General features: G+C 40.7%; 1 long non-coding RNA gene across 6 annotated transcripts in view; it reads left to right on the top strand.

The window, feature by feature from the left end:
- The window catches only part of LOC147350345 (uncharacterized), a 71,593-nt gene that overhangs the window by 1,075 nt on the left and 47,600 nt on the right, over positions 1-22,918 (top strand). For 4 of the 6 annotated variants that reach the window (XR_015148753.1, XR_015148756.1, XR_015148754.1 and 1 more), the window contains exons 1-2: positions 722-1,068; positions 1,744-1,811. This is a non-coding gene — a long non-coding RNA (uncharacterized LOC147350345). Of the gene's footprint in view, positions 1-721; positions 1,069-1,743; positions 1,812-22,918 lie in introns of those variants that run through there. The other 2 variants (XR_015148755.1, XR_015148757.1) reach the window with 1 other exon arrangement.

The following is a 22,918-nucleotide window of genomic DNA, read 5'->3' as shown; positions in this document are numbered from 1 at the left end:
GCAAGTCAGCCCTGGCCTCCTCAGCCCAACTCAGGGCAACTCTTATTCCTTATCTATGGCCACATAATCTCAAAACTGGCAACTTAAGACAACATTTATTATCTCACATTCCTGGAGATCGGGAATTCAGGAGTGCCTTATGTTCTGTCTCAGAATATCCCAAGAGGTCATTCAAGTTGCCCGTGGGGCTGAGGTCACCTGAAGGGCCCACTTCGCTGTTGGCAGGCTTCAGTTTCTCCCTATCTGACTTCTCCACAGTTGCTCATGGCGTGGCAGTAACTGCTGTCAAAATTCCATTTTCCATGGAATTAATGACTTTAGCCCAATGCTCTAACTTTCTAGTTCCCTCAGTTACTTCCAGCTGTTAAAATGACTTCTCTCCCCAAGACTCAGTGATTTTAATTTCAAAGCTCTAGTTTCACATCGAATCACTGTCTCTCTTCTCTTCCACCTCCTCTCCTGCAGCAGATAGGGCTGTGACTGTGGTCTGGTCCACACACACCTGCCCATGTTTTTCCATCAGATGAAAAGTGAAGTCGCTCAGTCATGTCCAACTCTTTGCGACCCCAGGGACTATACAGTCCATGGAATTCTCCAGGCTGGAATACTCAAGTGGGTAGTCTTTCCCTTCTCCAGAGGATCTTCCCAACCCAGGGATTGAACCCAGGTCTCCCACATTACAGGTGGATTCTATACCAGCTGAGCCACAAGGGAAGCCCAAGAATACTGGAGTAGGTAGCCTATCCCTTCTCCAGCGGATCTTCCCAACCTAGAAATCAAACTGGGGTCTCCTGCTTTGCAGGTGGATTCTGCAATGAATCCATCAGATGCTCGCTGGTAAAAGTCAGGGTACAGGATTGAAGAAGGGAGAGTGCCTTGTATTGTCCTTGTGGTTAGCGTGGGCAGATGAAGGCTGACAAAGTTGCCTGACAAAGGATTTGCTCCTGGGCAGCAACTCTAGCTGTTAGGGGTGCCTCGTGAGAGGGCTCCATTCTTGACTTCAGGCCCAGCCCCTGAGCTGACAGCCACATATCCCATCCCTCCTCGCCCAGTGCTGGGCTTTCCCAGGTAAGACCAACACTCCAGACATGATCTACTCACCACAGCCAACTCCTGTGCCTTCAGGCGTATCATAGGATTCATCTTCCAAACTTCTCGGTCTTTGAAGGGGGACAGTCTCGACCCCGCTTCACCCAGCAGTCCCCCACCATAGCATCTCTTCCCAATGTACTTTTCCTTGATCCTGGTAGCACAGGGGCTGGACAGAGAGCCTGTAACTGTCCAGACAGGGGCCAGCAACCGCAGAGACTCACACCTGTGAGCAGTCCTCCTGTCAGCTCCCTCACTCAGCTTTGAGGATGAGAAGCAGCCCAGACCCACCCTGACCTTGTTCTGGGGGATAAGTAGTTCTGCATGAGTAGTGTATTTCTACAAAAGGCAACAGCCTTCTCCCATTCAACCTCATCTTATATTAGGGTGTGAGGTGTTGGTGCTGGTTCTACTTCCTGGTTCCTAGCAAGCCCTGTTAAGGAGGGGATGGCCCCAACAGCTGTGATTCTAGTCATTTAGAATGTGGGGTATTTAGCTCATTTGATCCTCAGCTGTGAGCTTTAGGACAGCCTTAGTCACCAGTACTTAGCAGCTGTCACCCATGTTGAAAGTTAACCATCTTTCTCCCAATCACACTCTGATCTCTGTTACCTATTTTGGTAAAAGTTATCACTAACTTTTACCTTCCTGTAGGGTGATCACTGCCCTAAGATGAAGAAGCATCCATACTGAAATCAACGTACTCCTGGGAAGTTGGAAAGGTCAGTCACCCTACCTCTCATTTCAATGACTCCAAGCGGAAGCTGTGAGTAGTTCAATTCCTCCCTGTCTTCATGACCTCTGCACTGTTACTTAGTGATCTTGTTCCTCTGCCTTTAAAGCCTGTGTATCTATGCCCTCTTTCCATTCTGCAGCCATCGTATGCTACTGATTCTCAACTTCATTTCTCACCAGAACTACCTGGGGCAGTTTAAAACTACTAATGTCTGGATCCCATCTCCAGAGATTCTGATTCAGATGATCTGGGGTGGATCCTGAACAGTTACCAGGTGATTCTCGTGTGCCTTCTCTCACCTGAATGACTGCTAATCTGAGCGATCGTCCCAGCTCCAGGTTCCCCCCTCTAATCCATCCTTCACGCTGCAGCCAGAGTTTTCTTTCTTTCTAAAACACAAAGCTGACCATGTCACAGCCCTGCTTAAACCTCCCCTCTGGGTCCCCATTGCTTTCAGGATAAAGCCTTAACTCAGCATGACAGAAGGGGAGCAGAGCATGGGAGATACAGCTGGAGCGGGAGTCAGGGGCCGGATCATTCAGGGCCTGGACCCTTAGGCTGTACTACTTGAGTAGAAATCAATGATGAATAAATCAATCTCAGTCACAGACCTTCTCCACCAGAGCTAGTAGGCTCAACCAGTACAATGACTACAGTCACCGTCCCCCAGTCCAGGCAGAATGAACCATGCCCTTCCTTGTACCATCCTCGTAACCTGAATATGCTTTGACTCTCGCACCTGTCATCTTTATTATTCATATGTATGTGACTTTCTAAAAACCATAGCATCAGTGCCTTGAGGTCAAGAATTATACCATTTTCATTGTTTTATCTTCAACATCAAGCAGAGTACTCAATCCATACTAAATGCTCAGTAAGCAGTTTGCTGAATGAAGGCAAGATACAATGGTTGAGTCTTTCCCCAGAAGTATTTAGAGCTGTGGATTTCACTCCCTTCATCTGTTAAGAATCTCACAGTTATGTGCCTTGCACTAGAATGGATTAATTATGGAAGAACAAGTTATGTATTCAGAATTGTCCGATTTGTCATACACATTGTGTGCACCGAGTAGAGGGAATCCTCTCTCATAGGGGAAGTATAGGGCTGACAGATCTTTCTATGACTCCTAAAAGTAAAACAAACCCTGGGGCATCAATTAGCACTGCAATAGAGATGAGTCATAGCATGGCCTTTGACTAAGGATACTGGCACATTCAAAGGCAGTCTGAAGGTAAAAAGAGGAATGGTCCTTTTAATGGTAGAATTATGGGTGGTAAAGCTTGATTTTGGTCAGGAATTACAACCCCTAACTTCTCTAATTAGCTCTGAGCAAGAGCACTAGAGAAAGCCACACAAGGATGTCTGCTGAGCCCCTAAGAGAGCTCTCAATCAGCTCCCCAGTGGGAATTCCTTGATCCTGCAATTCAAACTGTGAGACTCAGCCTCCACAATGCTTCCCAGGAGAAGGAAGAGCCATGTTGCTGCTTTGTCAGTGGGTCCTCCTAATTTGTCAGTTATTCTGGAATAGACTACATCATAAATTTTTACTCATCTCAAGCATCTCAGTGCCAAAACTGTCCTCTTTTCTCCAGGGGCAGGCTGCACATGAGCTTCACAACCTTTGGCTCTAAAGACCAACTCAGTCTCACACTGATCTTCAGTCTCTTTTACTCACATACGTGGTTTCTCTGGTCCTTCAAGTCATCTGACTTGCTAATTAAAATTGCTTCTGACCCCTATTTGTTTTATTTGTATTTGCATTCTCTTCCAACAATCACTAATTTTAAAATACAGTAAGCCAGCACGGTACTACCAAAAACAGTTACTCTTCCCTCCGTCCCTGTCAATGTATTATTTCCCCAGGTTACTGGTTAAGCACAGTGATCAGCCATCCTGGTTGGCCTGGGACCTAAGGATTTTAGTACTGGGCAAGCTGGGACAGTTGGTCATCCTACACCAGGTGGCTGGCTGGTAACGTCAAAGGAATGATACAGGCGCGAGACTCTAGGTCAGAAGGCAGGAGGGTGTAAACGCTAGAGAGAAGATGAAAGAGTAGATGGAGTACAAGTACATATATTTCTACTTGTACTATCAAGTAGAAAGAAGGCAGAGGGACTGAAAGCATTTGTGGAAGAAAAAAATCAAGAATAATCAAAATATTAATAGGAGAAGACAGAACCCTGGGAAAATGAAACCTTCCAGGTGTAGAGAACTATACCTGGGAACCACTGCAGAAAGAATAAACAGGTAAATAGAAGGGCAAGTGCTATGTATGCCATGTCGAATAGGAAGGGAATGAAGAATAAGACTTGCGAAAGCATACCTTTCTACATGTGGTTATTTCTTTTTTTTTTCAAAATGTTCCTTCTGAAAAGAATAGTACAGTCTTTCCTGGTGTTATATGTAAAACATAGCATTGTATAATGTTTGAAGAAAATAAGAACAAGAATGAAATGAAAATGAAATGTTAATTGCTCAGTTGTGTCCAACTCTTTGTGATCCCATGGACTGTAGCCCACCAGGCTCCTCTGTCCATGGGATTCTCCAGGCAAGAACACTGGAGTGGGTTGCCATTTACTTCTCCAGGGGATCTTTCCAATCCAGGGATCAAACCCAGGTCTCCCAAATTGCAGGCAGATTCTTTATCAACTAAGCCACCAGGGAAACCCTGGGAACAGAAATAAATCAGTTTAAAAATAATTGCTTGTATGAAAGTAATTTTCCCTTATCCCTCAAAGAGAGGGAGGTTATCATCTGCTGGAAAATTACTAGGTCAGCCTATATTTAATCTAACTTCTTGGGGTAGCAATCATTTTGTTAACTTGACAGACATTAATGAAGTACCTAAATGAAGTGTTGAGTTCCATTTAAAATTCTGTACAGTCGTTCTTCTCCAGGGTTTGTTTTGTGTTCTGTGTTGGCTCAATCACTGTGGGATGCTTGGCATCCTCGGTTCCAGGGCATTAAGTGTTTGGAGGCCCCCAGGCATAGTAACAATCCCTGGTTGAGAACCATTTTCAAACTTGTCCCATCATAAATATCTCAGGGGACCAATCAATTACAGGCTCAAGGGCTCTCCACCTCACATCTGAATCAGTATCTCTATTGGAGGAAACCAGAAATCTGGACATTCAATAGGAGTCCCTCCCAGGGGACTCAAAACCAGACAAACTTAGAAAACAATGACTGTATTCCTTTCCCCTGATATGCCAATGTGATCCCAAGTGCTTTTGGTCAGTCAGAAGTTTGCTGCAGTCTGATGTCACCTGATAAGTTCCTGCCTAGTCTCTACAATACCAGCAATTAAGGACAAAAGAGAAGTTTATGTCACTAAATTAGATTGACAGGTAGGAGAGAATTGACAAAGAAGTATGCTCAGCAGGTTGTCTTAAATAGAAATGTTTTGGATGGGAATATTGTCTCCGAATGCTTGATGTCCCCGCAATGAATGACATTTTATTTATTGTACTACAAAGGTTATTCTACAAGTCTTATCATGACAAAGCTTCTTACCTTGCCACAAATGCACTTTTGAAGAAATATGTACTTACATACTACTTCACAGAGCAATGTGAAGATTTTCTTAAGACTTGGCTTCAGTAAGCAAAAAAAAAAAAATGTAGAACTTTAGAAATAACCAAGTAGACGTTTATTTTTTTTTTTTTTTTACCAAGTAGACCTTTAAAAAGAACAGTAATTATGATCCACTAATGAAGCATTTTTGGGGGTCATATTGTTGTTGTTGTTCAGTCTCTAAGTCATGTCCGACTCTTACAACCCATGGACTGCAGCACGCCAGGTTTCCCTGTCCTTCACTGTCTCCCAGAGTTTGCTCAAACTCCTGTCCATTGAGTTGGTGATAGCATCCAACCATCTCCTTGTCTGTAGCCTGCTTCTCCTCCTGCCCTCAATCTTTCCCAGCATCAGGGTCTTTTCCAGTGAGTTGGCTCTTCACATCAGGTGGCCAAAGTATTGGAGCTTCAGCTTCAGCATCAGTCCTTCCAATGAATATTCAGGGCTGATTTCTTTGGTTGTTGTTCAGTTGCCAAATCCTGTCCCATTGTTCACAACCCCATGGACTATAGCATGCCAGACTTCCCTGTCCCTCACCATCTCCCAGAGTCTGCCCAGGTTCGTGTCCATTGAATTGGTGATGCCATCCCACCATCTCATTCTCTGTTGCCCTCTTCTTCTGCCTTTAGTCTTTCCCAGCATCAGGGTCTTTTCCAATGAATAGGCTCTTTGCATCAGGTGGCCAAAGTATTGGAGCTTCACCTTCAGCATCAGTCCTTCCAGTGAGCATTCACGGTTGATTTCATTTAGGATTGACTGGTTTAAGCTCCTTGTTGTCCAAAGGACTCTAAAGAGTCTTCTTTTGTTATAAAGCATAAAGTGAGATGTGTCTAATTAATTTATATAACATGCCCATGAGAAAATTCTCAAAGATATTTGTAATACATAAAATAATGGCTATCATTTATGGATACTAGGCATTGTATTAAGTACCTGACCTTTTATAGTGTGTCCAACCATACTAGTCTGCCTGGAATGTCTCAGCTTTAGCACTGAAAGTCTTACCAAGAAACCACTTAGGTCTGGGTGGACCGTGCCTATTTGTTACCCTACATCTTCATCTGATTTAATCTTCAAAACAACCACATGTGATTGGTACTATAATTACCCCCATTTTACAGGTGAGGAAACTGAAGCATAGAGGGGTTAAGCAAACTGACCAAAATGACTGGTCTAGAAAGTTGCAGAGTTGGTACTCAAACCCCCATCTGTTTCCATTTGTTTGCTTCCAAACAAATGGTCTACTTTCCTAGCTATTTTTTGCCAAGAAGTTACAGTCCTTACAGATTTCATTATTTCTTCCTTGTCCCAGGAATAAAGTTTTTCTATAAACTTAGCATCAAAGGAGCCTATTTAAAATTTCCTAGCAAATCAAAAAAAAACAACAAAAACAGTTCCATGAGAAATTGTATCCCATTCGATAGCAACAGAAAATTAAAGCCACACTGAGTTTTCCAAGCCTTTGTATGTTGCTTGGAGAATTTGAGAATACTGGGCTTGGGGAGATGAGACAAGAGCACAGGGAAATCCCACCCTTTTGAAAAGTAGTGTTTGGGGAGAATGGTATGTGCCTGGCAGCTTCTCTGAAGAGTATGGCCACCCCATTGTAGCATTTCAAAGAGGATGAGATGGTGGTTGCCCTATCCAGTCACATCCACAAGGGGAATTGAAGAAAGGGATATGTTTTCTAGCCTGCCATTCAACCAAAATGGCTTATTTGATTTCCCCTAGTAATAAACCCTGAGCTTAAATGAAGTTCTGGGCTTGCATCTCCAGTTCAAATTGGAAAATAGTTTTCAAATTCACTGAAAACTAGACTTTTAAAAATTTGTGCTTATTGCATCTTATAGATCATATCCTGCTGAGATTGTTGGTTCTGAAAATTCTGATTTCTTCAGAATACCTCGACAGAATAAAGATGGGACATATTCATTGAATTAATAAAACAGTTTTGCGTGTATTGAATCACTCTTGTGACCCGAGAATAAATATATCTTGATTGTGGTATATAATCCTTTTTATGTACTGTTGGATTTGATTTGCTAATATTTTGTTGAGGATGTTTATGTCTAAACACATTAAAGATATTGGCCTGTAATTTTCTTTTTTGGTAGTGTATTTGGTTTGAGTATCAGAGTAATGGCCTTGTAAAGTGAATTTGGAAGTATTCCTTCCTCTGCAATTTTTTTGAATAGTGTGAGAAGGAAGGTGTAAGTTCTTCTTTATGTATTTGGTAGAATTGCCCTGTGAAGCTGTCTGTTCCTAAACTTTTGTTTCCTGGAATATTGTCTTATTACATATTTGATTTAGCTTCTAAAGATCAATCTGTTCAAATTGTCTGTTTCTTCTTGACTCCTTCTTGATAGGCCATGTATTTCTTCTAGGTTGTTCATTTTATTGGCAAATAGTTGTTCATAGTAATCTCTTACGATCCTTTGTATTCCTGTGGTGTTGGTTCTAGATTCTCCTTTTTCATTTCTGATTTTACTGATTTTGACTTTCTTGATGAATCCTATTAGTGCTTTATCAATTTTATTTTTTCAAAAAACTAGCTCTTGGTTTCATTAATGTTTTTGTTTTTTTAATCTCTGTTTTATTTATTTCCTCCTTTAATTATTTTTTTCCTTCTGCTGGCTTTTGGCTTTGTTCTTCTTTTTCTAATTCTTTTAGGTGGTAGATTAGGTTGTTTTGAGATTTTTCTTTCCTTTTTTTTTTTTTTTTTGAGTAAGGCCTGTATCACTGTGAACTTTCCTTTTAGAACGACTTACGCTGCATCCCGCAGATTTTTGGAAGTTGTGTTTTCATTGTTGCTTGTCTCAAGGCATTTTCTGATTTCCTCTTTGACTCACTGATTTTTTAGTAGCATGTTGTTTAGTCTCCTTGTGATCATTTGCAAGTCTGATCATTGCAAGTTTTTCCATTTATCTTTCTGTGGTTGATTTCTAGTTTTGTATCGCTGTGATCCAAAAATTACTGTGGTCTTAAATTTGTTGAGGCTTGTTTGGTGTACCAGTATGTGGTCAATCCTAGAAAATATTCTATACACACTTTAAAAGACTGTGTATTCTTTTATGTTTTTGGATGTAGCCTCACATAGATATCAATTCAGTCCAACTATTCTATTGCATCATTTAGGATCTTTATCATCTTACTGATTTTATGTCTGAAAAAGCTGTCCATTTTCAGAGAAGTATTAAAGTCTCCTACTATAATTGTATTCCTGTCAATTTTTCCATTTATTGTCTGTATTTGTTTTGCTCCTATGTTGGATGCGTGTATATTAATGAATATAATATCCTCTTCTTGTATTGATCACTTTATATTATATAATGCCTCCTTTATCTTTTGTTATAGCCTTCCTTTTAAAGTCTGTTTTGTCTGATATGAGTATTGCTCTTCCTGTTTTCTTGCTGTTTCTGTTTGCATTAAATATCTTTTCCCACTCCCTCACTTTTGTCTGCATGTGTCTTTCACCCTGAAGTGAGTCTCCTATAGATAGCAGATTGGGGTATCTTGTTTTTTAATCCAGTCATCCTAAGTCTATTGATCAGAATATTTAGTTTATTGACATTTAAACTAATTATTGATAAGTATATACTTATTACCATTTTATTTCTTGTTTTCCTGTTGTTTTTGTAATTCTTTGTTTCTCTCATTGTGGTTTAACAGTTTTCTTTTGTAGTATGCTTGAGTTCCTTTTTTTTTTGGTTTTATGTATCTATTGTAGGTTTCTGATTTGTGGTTACCATGGAGTTCATATATATTGACCCAAAATTGTATCTACTTGTTTTAAATGGATTATCATTTAAGTTCAGTTCAGTTCAGTCACTCAGTCCTGTCTGACTCTTTGTGACCCCATGAACCACAGCACACCAGGCCTCCCTGTCCATCACCAACTCCTGGAGTCCACCCTAACCCATGTCCATTGAGTCGGTGATGCCATTCAGCCATCTCATCCTCTGTCGTCCCCTTCTTGTCCTGCCCTCAATCTTTCCCAGCATCAGGGTCTTTTCAAATGAGTCAGCTCTTCACATCAGGTGGCCAAAGTATTGGAGTTTCAGCTTCAACATCAGTCCTACAAATGAACACCCAGGACTGATCTCCTTTAGAATGGACTGGTTGGATCTCCTTGTAGTCCAAGGGACTCTCAAGAGTCTTCTCCAACACCACAGTTCAAAAGCATCAATTCTTCGGCACTCAGCTTTCTTTATAATCCAACTCTCACATCCATACGTGACTACTAGAAAAACCATAGCCTTGACTAGATGGACCTTTGTTGACAAAGTAATGTCTCTGCTTTTTAATATGCTATCTAGGTTGGTCATAACCTTCCTTCCAAGGAGTAAGCGTCTTTTAATTTCAAGGCTGCAATCACCATCTGCAGTGATTTTACAGCCCAGAAAAATAAAGTCAGCCACTGTTTCCCCATCTATTTGCCATGACACATTCTAAAGGATCTACATTCCTTACTCCCCTCCCCTACATCTTGTGTTTGGAGTGTTATATTTTACATCTTAATGCTTATTATCCTTTTACTCTTGATTATAGTTACTGTTGTTGTTTAGTCACTAAGTCATGTTGGATTTGTTTGCAACCGCATGGACTGTAGCCCACCAGGTGCCTCTGTTCATGGGATTTCCCAGGCAACAATACTGGAATGGGTTGCCATTTCCTCCTCTAGAGGATCTTCCGGACCCAGGATTGAACCTGGGTCTCCTGCATTGGCAGACAGATTCTTTACCACTGAACCACCAGGGAAGCCCTTATTGTAGTTATGGTTGCTTTTATAATTTTTTGTCTTTTAATATACATATTGGCTTAAGTAATCTTCAGTCCTTACTTTATATTTGCCTATATTTGGGAGATTTTCTGTGGATCACAATAAACTGTGGAAAATCCTGAAAGAGATGGGAATACCAGAACACCTGACTTGCCTCTTGAGAAACCTATATGCAGGTCAGGAAGCAATAGTTAGAACTGGACATGGAACAACAGACTGGTTCCAAATAGGAAAAGGAGTACGTCAAGGCTGTATATTGTCACCCTGCTTATTTAACTTACATGCAGAGTACATCATGAGAAATGCTGGGCTGGAAGAAGCACAAGCTGGAATCAAGATTGCCGGGAGAAATATCAATAACCTCAGGTATGTGGATGACACCACCCTTATGGCAGAAAGTGAAGAGGAACTAAAAAGCCTCTTGATGAAAGTGAAAGTGGAGAGTGAAAAAGTTGGCTTAAAGCTCACCATTCAGAAAACTAAGATCATGGCATCTGGTCCCATCACTTCATGGGAAATAGGCAGTGAAACAGTGGAAACAGTGTCAGACTTTATTTTTTTGGGGCTCCAAAATCACTGCAGATGGTGACTGCAGCCATGAAATTAAAAGACGCTTACTCCTTGGAAGGAAAGTTATGACCAACCTAGATAGTATATTGAAAAGCAGAGATATTACCTTGCCAACAAAGGTCCATCTAGTCAAGGCTATGGTTTTTCCTGTGGTCGTGTATGGATGTGAGAGTTGGACTGTGAAGAAGGCTGAGCGCCAAAGAATTGATGCTTTTGAACTGTGGTGTTGGAGAAGACTCTTGAGAATCCCTTGGACTGCAAGGAGAGCCAACCAGTCCATCCTAAAGGAGATCAGTCCTGGGTATTCATTGGTAGGACTGATGCTGAAGCTGAAACTCCAATACTTTGGCCACCTCATGTGAAGAGTTGACTCATTGGAAAAGACCCTGATCCTGGGATGGGTTGGGGGCAGGAGGTGAAGGGGACGACAGAGGATGGAGATGGCTGGATGGCATCGCTGACTCGATGGACATGAGTCTGAGTGAACTCCAGGAGTTGGTGATGGACAGGGAGGCCTGGTGTGCTGCGATTCATGGGGTCGCAGAGTTGGACGCGACTGAACTGAACTGAATAGATTCTTACTTCCACATTTCTTTTAGGATAGGTTTAGTATTGCTGAATTCTTTTAGTTTTTGCTCGTCTGAGAAATTCTTTATCTCTCCTATTCTAAATGATAATTGTGCTGGGTAGAGTATCCTAAGTTGCAAGTTTTTGCCTTTCAGGACTTTGAATATGTCATGCTACTCCATTCTGGCCTGCAAAGTTTCTGCAGAGAAATCAACTGGTAGCCTTATGGGGATTCCCTTGTATATGACTCTTCATTTTTCTACTGCTGCCTTTAGAATCCTCTCTTTAATTTAAGCCATTTTAATTATGATATGTAGTGGTGTGCCATCATTTGGGTTCATCCTATCTGGGACTCTGTGCTTCCTGTGCCTGGTGTCTGTTTCCTTCTTTAGATTTGGGAAGTTTTTAGTCATAATTTCTTCAGATACATTTTTGACCCCCTTCTCTCTCTTTTCTCCTATGGAACCCCTATAATGTGAATGTTGGCACATTTTATATCAAATGGCACCCCACTCCAGTACTCCTGCCTGGAAAATCCCATGGACAGAGGAGCCTGGTAGGCTGCAGTCCATGGGTTCACTAAGAGTCGGACACGACTGAGCGACTTCACTTTCACTTTTCCACTTTCATGCATTGGAGAAGGAAATGGCAACCCACTCCAGTGTTCTTGCCTGGAGAATCCCAGGGACGGTGGAGCCTGGTGGGCTGCCGTCTATGGGGTCGCACAGAGTCGGACACGACTGAAGCGACTTAGCAGCAGCAGCAGCATAGCCCTCTTACATTGCTTTCTTTTCATTTGTCTCTCTGTTTGCCATTCTGATTGGGTGATTTTCATTATTGTATCTTCCAGATCACTTATGCATTCTTCTGTGTCGTTTAGCCTGCTATACATTGCTCTTAGAGTGCTTTTTATCTCAGAAATTGAATTATCTATTTTTGATTGGGTCTTCTATATAGTTTCTAGTTCCTTATTAAAATGATCTGGGCTTATAAAAATTCTCTTTCTTAATTCATAAGTATTTTGTTAAGAACTTTTAAAATTCATTGTCTGGTAGACTGATTATCTTTTTTTATTTTTTCAGGGGCTTTTCTCTTGCTCTTTCAGTTGAGAATATTATTTCTTAACTTTCTCTGTCTCTATAAATATAGGTGAAACAGTCATCTATTGTGGTGTTTTTATGTGGGAACATTTCTCTGTAGACTGCATGTGTCCAGTGTCTTTGGTGCAAGAAATTTTATGTGAATGCCAGCCACATCCTTCCTCAGGTGTGCTGGTCACTATCACCTTGATAGGGGGTGTGGCTTGTGTTGAAGGAGCTAAAACCTGCACAAGGTGTGAGATAGGATTTCCTCTCTGTTTAGTGGCTTCACCATCTTACCAGAAGTAGGGTCTGCTCCCAAGTTGCTGGAGTGGTAGCCTTGAAGGTTGAGCAGGTTTTGTTCCTTTTAAGTGTGTTTTTCCTTCTCCCCACACTGGGGCCTTGCCCTTTACCCCCGAGGAAGTGGGTGTTGAAGCCTGTGGGGCTTGTGTGCTTGCAGAGGTCCAGTGTGCTTTCTGTATATGTGTCTGCACCTCCACTCACACACAGCCCAAAGTCATGTCTTCTCCCTTGTTGTGGTTGTCCCAGATCTAGTACAAGGTTGTGGCATGAAGTGAGCAGGCCTGAGTGTTTGTTTGCTCTACCACGACTGGAGATTGCAGCATTGCAGTTGCAGGAATTGAAGCAGCTGTGCCATTGTCAGAAGGCTGGGCTACTTCTGTGGTGCTGTTTGAGTGAGTGCCAGAATGGCTGCCACGGCCCCCCCACCTGAATCACCTCCCAGGTCACCTCTGCATCTCTAGATTAAGTCTTTTCTCAGGACCTGGCTGTCCTACATCCAGCGTAAAGCTATGGCATGGAATGGGCAGGACTGGAGCATTTACTCAGCTGGACCTGGGGATGGCCATGTGTGTGGGGAGGAATCTTTCTTGCAGCCTCGGTTGTTTTCTTCCAGCTTTCTGCAAGTTTTCAGTTAGTTTTCTGTGAGAATTGTTCCACATATAGATATATTTTTGATATGTTTATGGTAGGAGGTGAGCTCCATGTCTACTTACTCCGCCATCTTGACCCCTCTCCACTTTTGGCATTTTGAAACTTAAACTTTGATTCTTCTCTGCATACAATAAGCTTTGGCATATCCTTATTATGACGTACAATACTTCCATTAAAATCACATCCTAAACAAAAGCTTTTTGACATAGAGATATCCCCACAAAAAAAAGGTGAAAAATTTATATACCTTTTCTTAAATTTATTTTTTAATTGGAGGAAGATTGCTTTATAATGATGTGTTGGTCTCTGTAGTACAACAGTGTGAATCAGCCGTAATTATACTCATAGCCCCTCCCTTCTGAGCCTCTCTCCCCTCCCCCCATGTATACCTTTTGTAACTTGCTTTTCCTCCTTAAATTTAGTGAGTATTTTCCCACTTCAGTTAGTATTTTTCTGGAAAATAATTTTTATTAGCAGGATAGTATTTTATAACTTGAATAGACTTTAGTTTGCTTAACAAATTTCTTACATTTTCAACATTTCAAATTACAGAATGCCTCACAAATTTTGTATAATTTTATTGTAACAGAGTAAATTCTTTAATTCTTGCTCTTCTACTTCTAAAATTATATTAAAAGCCTTAACATACTCTCTGGCAGAAAGATTGTTCTAATTTATGCTACAAATCAGCAACAAAAAGTATTGTTTACCATACTGAGCAACACTGAATATCATCATAATTTTTAGTCTTATTGACTAGACAAAATCCCCCCAAAATGCAAATATTTCTTCAGTTCAGTTCAGTCCAGTCACTCAGTCATGTCTAACTCTTTGCAACTCCATGGACTGCAGCACACCAGGCTTCCCTGTCCATCACCAACTCCCAGAGCCTAACTCAAACTCATATCCATCACGTTGGTGATGCCATCCAACCATCTCATCCTCTGTCATCCCCTTCTCCTCCTGCCTTCAATCTTTCCCAGCATCAGGGTCTTTTCCAAAGACTTGGTTCTTCGCATTAGGTGGCCAAAGTATTGGAGTTTCAGCTTCAGTACTTCCAATGAATATTCAGGACTGATTTCCTTTAAGATGGACTGGTTGGATCTCCTTGCAATTTCCTCTTATGTTTTCCTATTTTTTGTTGTTTTTTAGTTCCTTGGGCACAAGAGGCCTTTCTTGTGCCCGAGGAAGAATATATAGGTGGATACGCCATTCAGAGTTGTGAAAGGACACAAAAAGCATACTTAGCTTGGATTTTTAAAAAATATATAATAAAATGAGTATTTACATGGATGTGGGCAGGGCTGAGGGACCGACAAAAATGAGGCACTGTGATATTGAGATTTCTAGTAAGAAACATATATTCCATCCTGGGATCCATTGGAGTTTCCGAAGTAAAGAGAGAGACAAAAGACATTTTTTGTTATGTTAAGAGTGACCTTTGGAAAACCCCTAGGTAACCTAAGGATAGTATTCTTGCCTTGAGAACGCCATGAACAGTATGAAAAGGCAAAATGATAGGATACGGAAAGAGGAACTCCCCAGGTCAGTAGGTGCCCAATATGCTACTGGAGATCAGTGGAGAAATAACTCCAGAAAGAATGAAGGGATGGAGCAAAAGCAAAAACAATACCCAGCTGTGGATGTGACTGGTGATAGAAGCAAGGTCCGATGCTGTAAAGAGCAATATTGCATAGGAACCTAGAATGTTAGGTCTATGAATCAAGGCAAATTGGAAGTGGTCAAACAGGAGATGGCAAGAGTGAATGTAGACATTCTAGGAATCAGCGAACTAAAATGGACTGGAATGGGTGAATTTAACTCAGATGACCACTATATCTACTACTCTGGGCAGGAATCCCTCAGAAGAAATGGAGTAGACATCATGGTCAACAAAAGAGTCTGAAATGCAGTACTTGGATGCAATCTCAAAAACGACAGAATGATCTCTGTTCGTTTCCAAGGCAAACCATTCAATGTCACAGTAATCCAAGTCTATGCCCCAACCAGTAATGCTGAAGAAGCTGAAGTTGAACGATTCTATGAAGACCTACAAGACCTTTTAGAACTAACGCCCAAAAAAGATGTCCTTTTCATTATAGGGGACTGGAATGCAAAAGTAGGAAGTCAAGAAACACCTGGAGTAACAGACAAATTTGGCCTTGGAATATGGAATGAAGCAGGGCAAAGATTTTGCCCAGAAAATGCACTGGTCATAGCAAACACCCTCTTCCAACAACACAAGAGAAGACTCTATACATGGACATCACCAGATGGTCAACACCGAAATCAGATTGATTATATTCTTTGCAGCCAAAGATGGAGAAACACTATACAGTCAACAAAAACAAGACCAGGAGCTGACTGTGGCTCAGATCATGAACTCCTTATTACCAGATTCAGACTGAAATTGAAGAAAGTAGGGAAAAACACTAGACCATTCAGGTATGACCTAAATCAAATCCCTTATGATTATACAGTGGAAGTGAGAAATAGATTTAAGGGACTACATCTGATAGATAGAGTGCCTGATGAACTATATGAGGTTCATGACATTGTACAGGAGACAGGAATCAAGACCATCCCCATGGAAAAGAAATGCAAAAAAGCAAAATGGCTGTCTGGGGAGGCCTTACAAATAGCTGTGAAAAGAAGCGAAGCGAAAAGCAAAGGAGAAAAGGAAAGGTATAAGCATCTGAATGCAGAGTTCCAAAGAACAGCAAGAAGAGATAAGAAAGACTTCCTCAGCGATCAATGCAAAGAAGTAGAGGAAAACAACAGAATGGGAAAGACTAGAGATCTCTTCAAGAAAATTAGAGATACCAAGGGAACATTTCATGCAAAGATGGGCTCGATAAAGGACACAAATGGTATGGACCTAAGAGAAGCAGAAGATATCAAGAAGAGGTGGCAAGAATACACAGAAGAACTGTACAAAAAATATCTTCATGACCCAGGTAATCACGATGGTGTGATCACTGACCTAGAGCCAGACATCCTGGAATGTGAAGTCAAGTGGGCCTTAGAAAGCATCACTACGAACAAAGCTAGTGGAGGTGATGGAATTCCAGTTGAGCTATCTCAAATCCTGAAAGATGATGCTGTAAAGTGCTGTACTCAATATGCCAGCAAATTTGGAAAACTCAGCAGTGGCCACAGGACTGGAAAAGGTCAGTTTTCAATCCAATCCCAAAGAAAGGCAATGCCAAAGAATGCTCAAACTACCACACAATTGCACTTATCTCACATGCTAGTAAAGTAATGCTCAAAATTCTCCAAGCCAGGCTTCAGCAATACATGAACCATGAACTTCCTGATGTTCAAGCTGGTTTTAGAAAAGGCAGAGGAACAAGAGATCAAATGGCCAACATCCACTGGATCATGGAAAAAGCAAGAGAGTTCCAGAAAAACATCTATTTCTGCTTTATTGACTATGCCAAAGCCTTTGACTATGTGGATCACAATAAACTGTGGAAAATACCTCAAGAGATGGGAATACCAGAACACCTGACCTGCCTCTTGAGAAATCTGTATGCAGGTCAGGAAGCAACAGTTAGAACTGGACATGGAACAACCGACTGGTTCCAAATAGGCAAAGGAGTACGTCAAGGCTGTATATTGTCACCCTGCTTATTTAACTTATATGCAGAGTACATCATGAGAAATGTTGGGCTGGAAGAAACAAAAGCTGGAATCAAGATTGCCAGGAGAAATCTCAATAACCTCAGATATGCAGATGACACCACCCTTATGGCAGAAAGTGAAGAGGAACTAAAAAGCCTCTTGATGAAAGTGGAAGTGGAGAGTGAAAATGTTGGCTTAAAGCTCACCATTCAGAAAACGAAGATCATGGCATCTGGTCCCATCACTTCATTGGAAATAGATGGGGAAAGAGTGGAAACAGTGTCAGACTTTATTTTTCTGGGCTCCAAAATCACTTCAGATGGTGACTGCAGCCATGAAATTAAAAGACACTTACTCCTTGGAAGGAAAGTTATGTCCAACCTGGATAGCATGTTCAAAAGCAGAGACATTACTTTGCCAACAAAGGTCCGTCTAGTCAAGGCTATGGTTTTTCCTGTGGTCATGTATGGATGTGAGAGTTAGACTGTGAAGAAGGCTGAGTGCCGAAGAATTGATGCTTTTGAACTGTGGTGTTGGGGAAAACTCTTGAGAGTCCCTTGGACTGCAAGGAGATCCAACCAGTCCATTCTGAAGGAGATCAGCCCTGGGATTTTCTTGGAAGGAACGATGCTAAAGCTGAAACTCCAGTACTTTGGCCACCTCATGCGAAGAGTTGACTCATTGGAAAAGACCCTGATGCTGGGAGGGATTGGGGGCAGGAGGAGAAGGGGACGACAGAGGATGAGATGGCTGGATGGCATCACTGACTCGATGCACGTGAGTCTGAGTGAACTCCGGGAGTTGGTGATGGACAGGGAGGCCTTGCGTGCTGCGATTCATGGGGTTGCAAAGAGTCAGACATGACTGAGCGACTGAACTGAACTGAGAGACCAGTAACAATGGGAAGTCATTACTCCCTTGATCCTAAAGGAACAGGGGAAAGAAAACAGAAGTATCTATACGGGCTGGAGCCAGAGGAGAAAAGGCAGTCTGATCAGAGCTGCTGACAGAGGGAGGCAATCCCAGCCACAACCTGGAATCAAAACAGCAAGAGGCAGGGAAGAAAATACTTCAATCTGCCTGTCTTTCCGCCGGCTGCTGTCTGTTGGCGCCTTCAGCTGGGTAAACTGAACTTGAAATCAGAGAGCAGTGCCCTGAGGCCACAGAACAGGGCAGAGAAAGACAAGAGAACAATAGAATAACCAACACAGTGGATACTTATGGCATGTTTTTGTTTTTTCCATTTAGTACTTCCATTTTATTTTTATATTCAGTACTTCTAAAATGCATTTGTAATTTTTCTTTTGATTGTACTGTATCATAGGAATAAGCTTTTTATTTAATTTTTCTAGATACCTATATAGTTATCTTAGGTACATACGTGTATCATATTCCTATTCATTTTATCAACTGCCATTATCAAACTAAATTTTTACAGTGGGGTTCTTTTCAGTGTTTCCTACTCTGTTCCACTGATTCATTTATTCTTGTGCAGTAACAGTATTTTAATTATTGTAGCATGACAGTATGTTTTAACACTAGGTAGAGCAGCTCCCAAGTGTTCTTAAGTTCTGATGAAAATTATTTGGAAAAAGTAGCTTTGAAAACCAAGGGGAAATGTCAAATATAAAAACCTTAATTACTCAGCTATGTTTTGAAATGGATACTGCTATGTGATACGTGCAAGTTTTCATTCTCTACTATGCAATCTCACTAGATATTACTCGATAATAGAAGGAAGTGTTTCTGTTTCATTATATTCATTATTTTGGCATATTTTTTAGATCCCACATACACATGATAATATACAGTATTTTTCCTTCTCTTACTTCTTTCACTAAGTACAATATTCACCATGTCCACCCATATTGCATATTGCAAAATTTCATTCTTTTTTTTAATGGCTGATTGGTATTTCATTGTGTATATATACCGCATCTTCTTTATCTTCTCATTTGTTGATTGACACTTAAGTTACTTCTATATTTTTGCTGTCGTAAATAATGCTGCTATGAACATTAGGGTGCATGCATCTTTTCAAATTAGTGTTTTGTTTTGGTCAAATATATACCCAGGAGTGGAACTGCTGTATCATATGGTAATTCTCTTTTTAGCTTTTTTGAGGAACATCTGTTTTTCTACAACAGCTGCACCAGTTGACATTCCCACCAACAGTGGACACATCCTCGCCAACATCTGTTATTTGTGGTCTTTTTGATGAGAGTCTCTGACAAGTGGGAGGTGACATCTCATTGTTTTGATTTGCATTTCCGTGATATTAGCAATGTTAATTATCTTTTCATGCGCCTGTTGGTCATCTGTATGTCTTCTTTGGAAAAATATCTATTCAGGTCTTCTGCCCATTTTTAACTGGGTTGTTTGGGTTTTGTTTTTTTATATTGAGTTGCATGAGCTGTTTACACATTTTGGATATTAACCCCTTAATAGTTGTATCATCTGCAGATATTTTCTCCCGTTCAATAGATTGTCTCTTCATTTTGTTGATGATTTCCTTTGCTGTGCAAAAGCTTCTACATTTAATTAGGTCCCATTTGTTTCTTTTTGCTTTTGTTTCCTTTGCCTTAGGAGATTATTCATATATATTCTCAAATAGAAAATATACACAGATATTATTTCCAAGTATACATAGTGCATTTAAGAAAAATTACTACATACCAGGTCATAGAGAAAGTCTCAACAAATTACAAAGAATGGTATTCTAGAAGCCATTTTATATTACCTCAGTATATTTTTTGTATTTGTCCTTGAAGTTAGAAAACACTAATAAACAGGATTTTGTAAATATATACATGCAAATATACGTGCTCTTATATAGTAAACAATGCTGAGGAAACAGAAAAGAAAATAGTTACTTAGAATTATTTATTTAGTTACTTGGAATTCTTCATTTTTCAAATTTAAATACTGTTCTGTTATTTTGCGGAGAACATCTAGCCAACTCAATTGCCAGAACAGAGTTATTTTCAAATTATGTCTAAGCTATAAATCAGCATATTGAATCAACATTTTAATTCTTGTTTCCAACTAATTATTTGAGAGCCTTTGAAGAGAACAGTGGCTATTATTGAAAAGCATGTTTTTGTTTAGCTGTAGTTTAGTGTGACTCCATGGGCTATAGCCCACCAGGCTCCTCTGCCCATGGGATTTCCCAGGCAAGAAAACCAGAGTGGGTTGCCATTTCCTTCTCCTGCGGCTCTTCCTGACCCAGTGATCAAACCTGTGTCTCTTGCATTGACAGCCGGATTCTTTACTGCTTAACCACCAGGGAAGCTCATATTTTTGTTAAGCTTGTGTAAATGATTCTTAGGTATTCTGGATCTTTTTTTTACCTGAAGTCGTTGTGTTTTTTAAAAATCCCTCGTCAGGTGTGCTAAGACCATTAATAGCAATTTCCAGATAATCACAAGTAGGTGAGAAATAAGCTAAGGGCAGTCAGTGGGATAAAAACCTCCAATGACTTTTGGACTTTCAGGACTGGTTCACCATCTTCAGAAAAAGAAAAATCCTGGAGAAGTTTAAGGGGACTTACACTGCAGATTAAAAATTAGATCAAAATATGAGGTGATCCAGTGATTAAGATATTATGCCTCCACTACAGGGGGGATGGGTTCTATCCTTGGTCAGAGAACTAAGACCCTGCATGCCGATTAGTATGGTCAAAAGATACAGACAAACAAACCCCAAAACAAATATATATATAACAAATATAATATATATAAATTATATATAATTATCACATATATCATATACATGGAGATATATGTCTTTTTAATTAATTTATATATTATGTAATTATATTTTATATTATGATTATATAATTTATGTATTATACATATAATATATATAAAATATCACCATATATATTATACATATATAATATATATAACATCAGCACATATATATTATATATGGTAATGTTATAATATTATATATAATACATAATAATATAATAACATATATATTATATAATATTATATATAATACATAATATTATATGTAAGGTGATGTTAGAGTGTATAATTTGAAGTCAGTGTAGATGCTCTAAGACTGTGATTTGCCTGACACCCTCTTCCTGCAGTTCTGGGTCTGAGACTGTTCTGAATACAAACCCTGTGTACCTTCTGCCTTCTTTTTTCTGAAGCTTGTCGCCTGCCTCCCAAGCCATGCTGCTGCCACCTTTGCCAGAGCCTTTGCTAAACTTCATTAGGTGGCTGCTGTTCAGGCGGAAGCCCTGAATCTGCTCTTTTCTCCCTGACTGAGCCCTACCCAGGTTGAGTCATCCTTCTGTTCCCAGAATGGATGAAATGTCACACTGTGTGGCATGGGTCTGATTTTCTGAGCAGTCACTAAGGGGCTGGATGATACAACTCAGAGTTCAGGAGAGTCTACTCCCTGTGAGTTGGAACTTGACTTATGAGATATGGGAAATAGTAGGGAACAGGGCAGTTTCCCTCTCCTTTATTCCCTGTGGAGTGCTCTAAGATTCGATTTCCTCCTGAAGGTCTTCTAGAGAAGTTCCAGGTGCCTAGCCAACACCCCTGCCCAGAGGCTGCAGTCTCTTTATAGGTCATTGTGAAACAGTGGCCAGCATGGCAGCACATCACATTACTTTGTTTCTCATATTTTCTTGCCTTTTTCTCCCTATTTCCTCACCTTTACCATTCTGGGCTTACACATGCCAAATTGTATTGCAACTTGAAGGCACCCAAATAGTATCTCAGTCTTTTTGTAGAAAAGATTTCCTAAAAGCTATAGAAGAGTTCTCACTTTAGTGGAGAGCTGGCGTTTTCCCCTGGTCCCTAGGAGTCATCCTCCACTTTTCTCCACCTTGCTCTCTGCCCTGGGAGGTTGCTGAACTGTATCTACAGGACACCCATGCCCTCTGGCTACCAGATACGTCCAGCCAATAGGATGCCCCAGTAGGAGATTGGAGGGAGAAGGTATTTATTTTCCTGGTGCATATGAGGTCACCTTGGCTGACTGTGTCCCTCAAGATGAAAGTCAGAGCTGGAGTTCTCTATCTGAACTTCTTTTTGATTTCTGAGACCTGCTTCCTCCTCTCACTCCTTTGGACCTAGGGAACCTAAGAGCTCCACACTGCTACCCTCAGGGTAGGGTGCTGCCTGTGGCTCACGGCCAACCTGCCCACTCCTCTGTAATTTATCTCTTTATAAATAAATTATTCTAATCTGAATTATTCCAATTTGACAGTGCCATCTGCTTCCTGTTGGGATGAGTAATGAGAAGGAGTGGTTAAATAATATTATTGTTTATCTGTGTTGGAATTGTGTGTAACCATTACAAATCACTTAATGTTCTCTAGCAAAAAAAAGTAATGCACTATTTTTTTTTTCTAATCACTTAAGAAGTCAAACAATCAGGGTTCTGGCAAAAACAAACAAGACCAGTCAGAATTCCATCTCCTGTGTGGATGAAAATAATCAATAAGTAATCTATAACAGGAATAGAAATGATTTTTTAAAAAATAAAAAGAGCTTTATTTGAGCCAAACTGAGGACTATCGCCTGGAAGACAGCCTCTCAGCTCTGAGGAACTGCTCCAGAGACACATGATTGTCAACATAGTTTTATATCTTGTCAGAACCAAGAACATTAAATAAGTCAGGCATTAACTTCTTTAGTGGCTCAGACAGTAAAGAATCTGCCTGTAATGCAGGGGACTCAGGTTCAATCCCTGGGTTGGGAAGATCCCCTGGAAAAGGGCATGGCAACCCACTCCAATATTTTTGCCTGGAGAATTCAATGGACAGAGGAGCCTGGCAGGCTACAGGCCATACGTTTGTGGAGAGTCAGACACGACTGAAGCAACTTAGCATGCATGCATACTCCAAGGTTTCAGACAAACAAGTCAGCATTCACATAGTGAGTCAGTATGGCCTTTGCACCAAGGAAGGGAGTCTTACC

The sequence above is a fragment of the Bos grunniens genome, chromosome 20 (assembly GCF_055505025.1).
Source record: "Bos grunniens cultivar Pamir isolate PY7600 chromosome 20, Bosgru_T2T1.0, whole genome shotgun sequence".
NCBI classification, from domain to species: Eukaryota; Metazoa; Chordata; class Mammalia; order Artiodactyla; family Bovidae; genus Bos; species Bos grunniens.
Note: the sequence above shows the minus strand (reverse complement) of the source record. Positions and strands in the feature narration are given on the sequence as shown.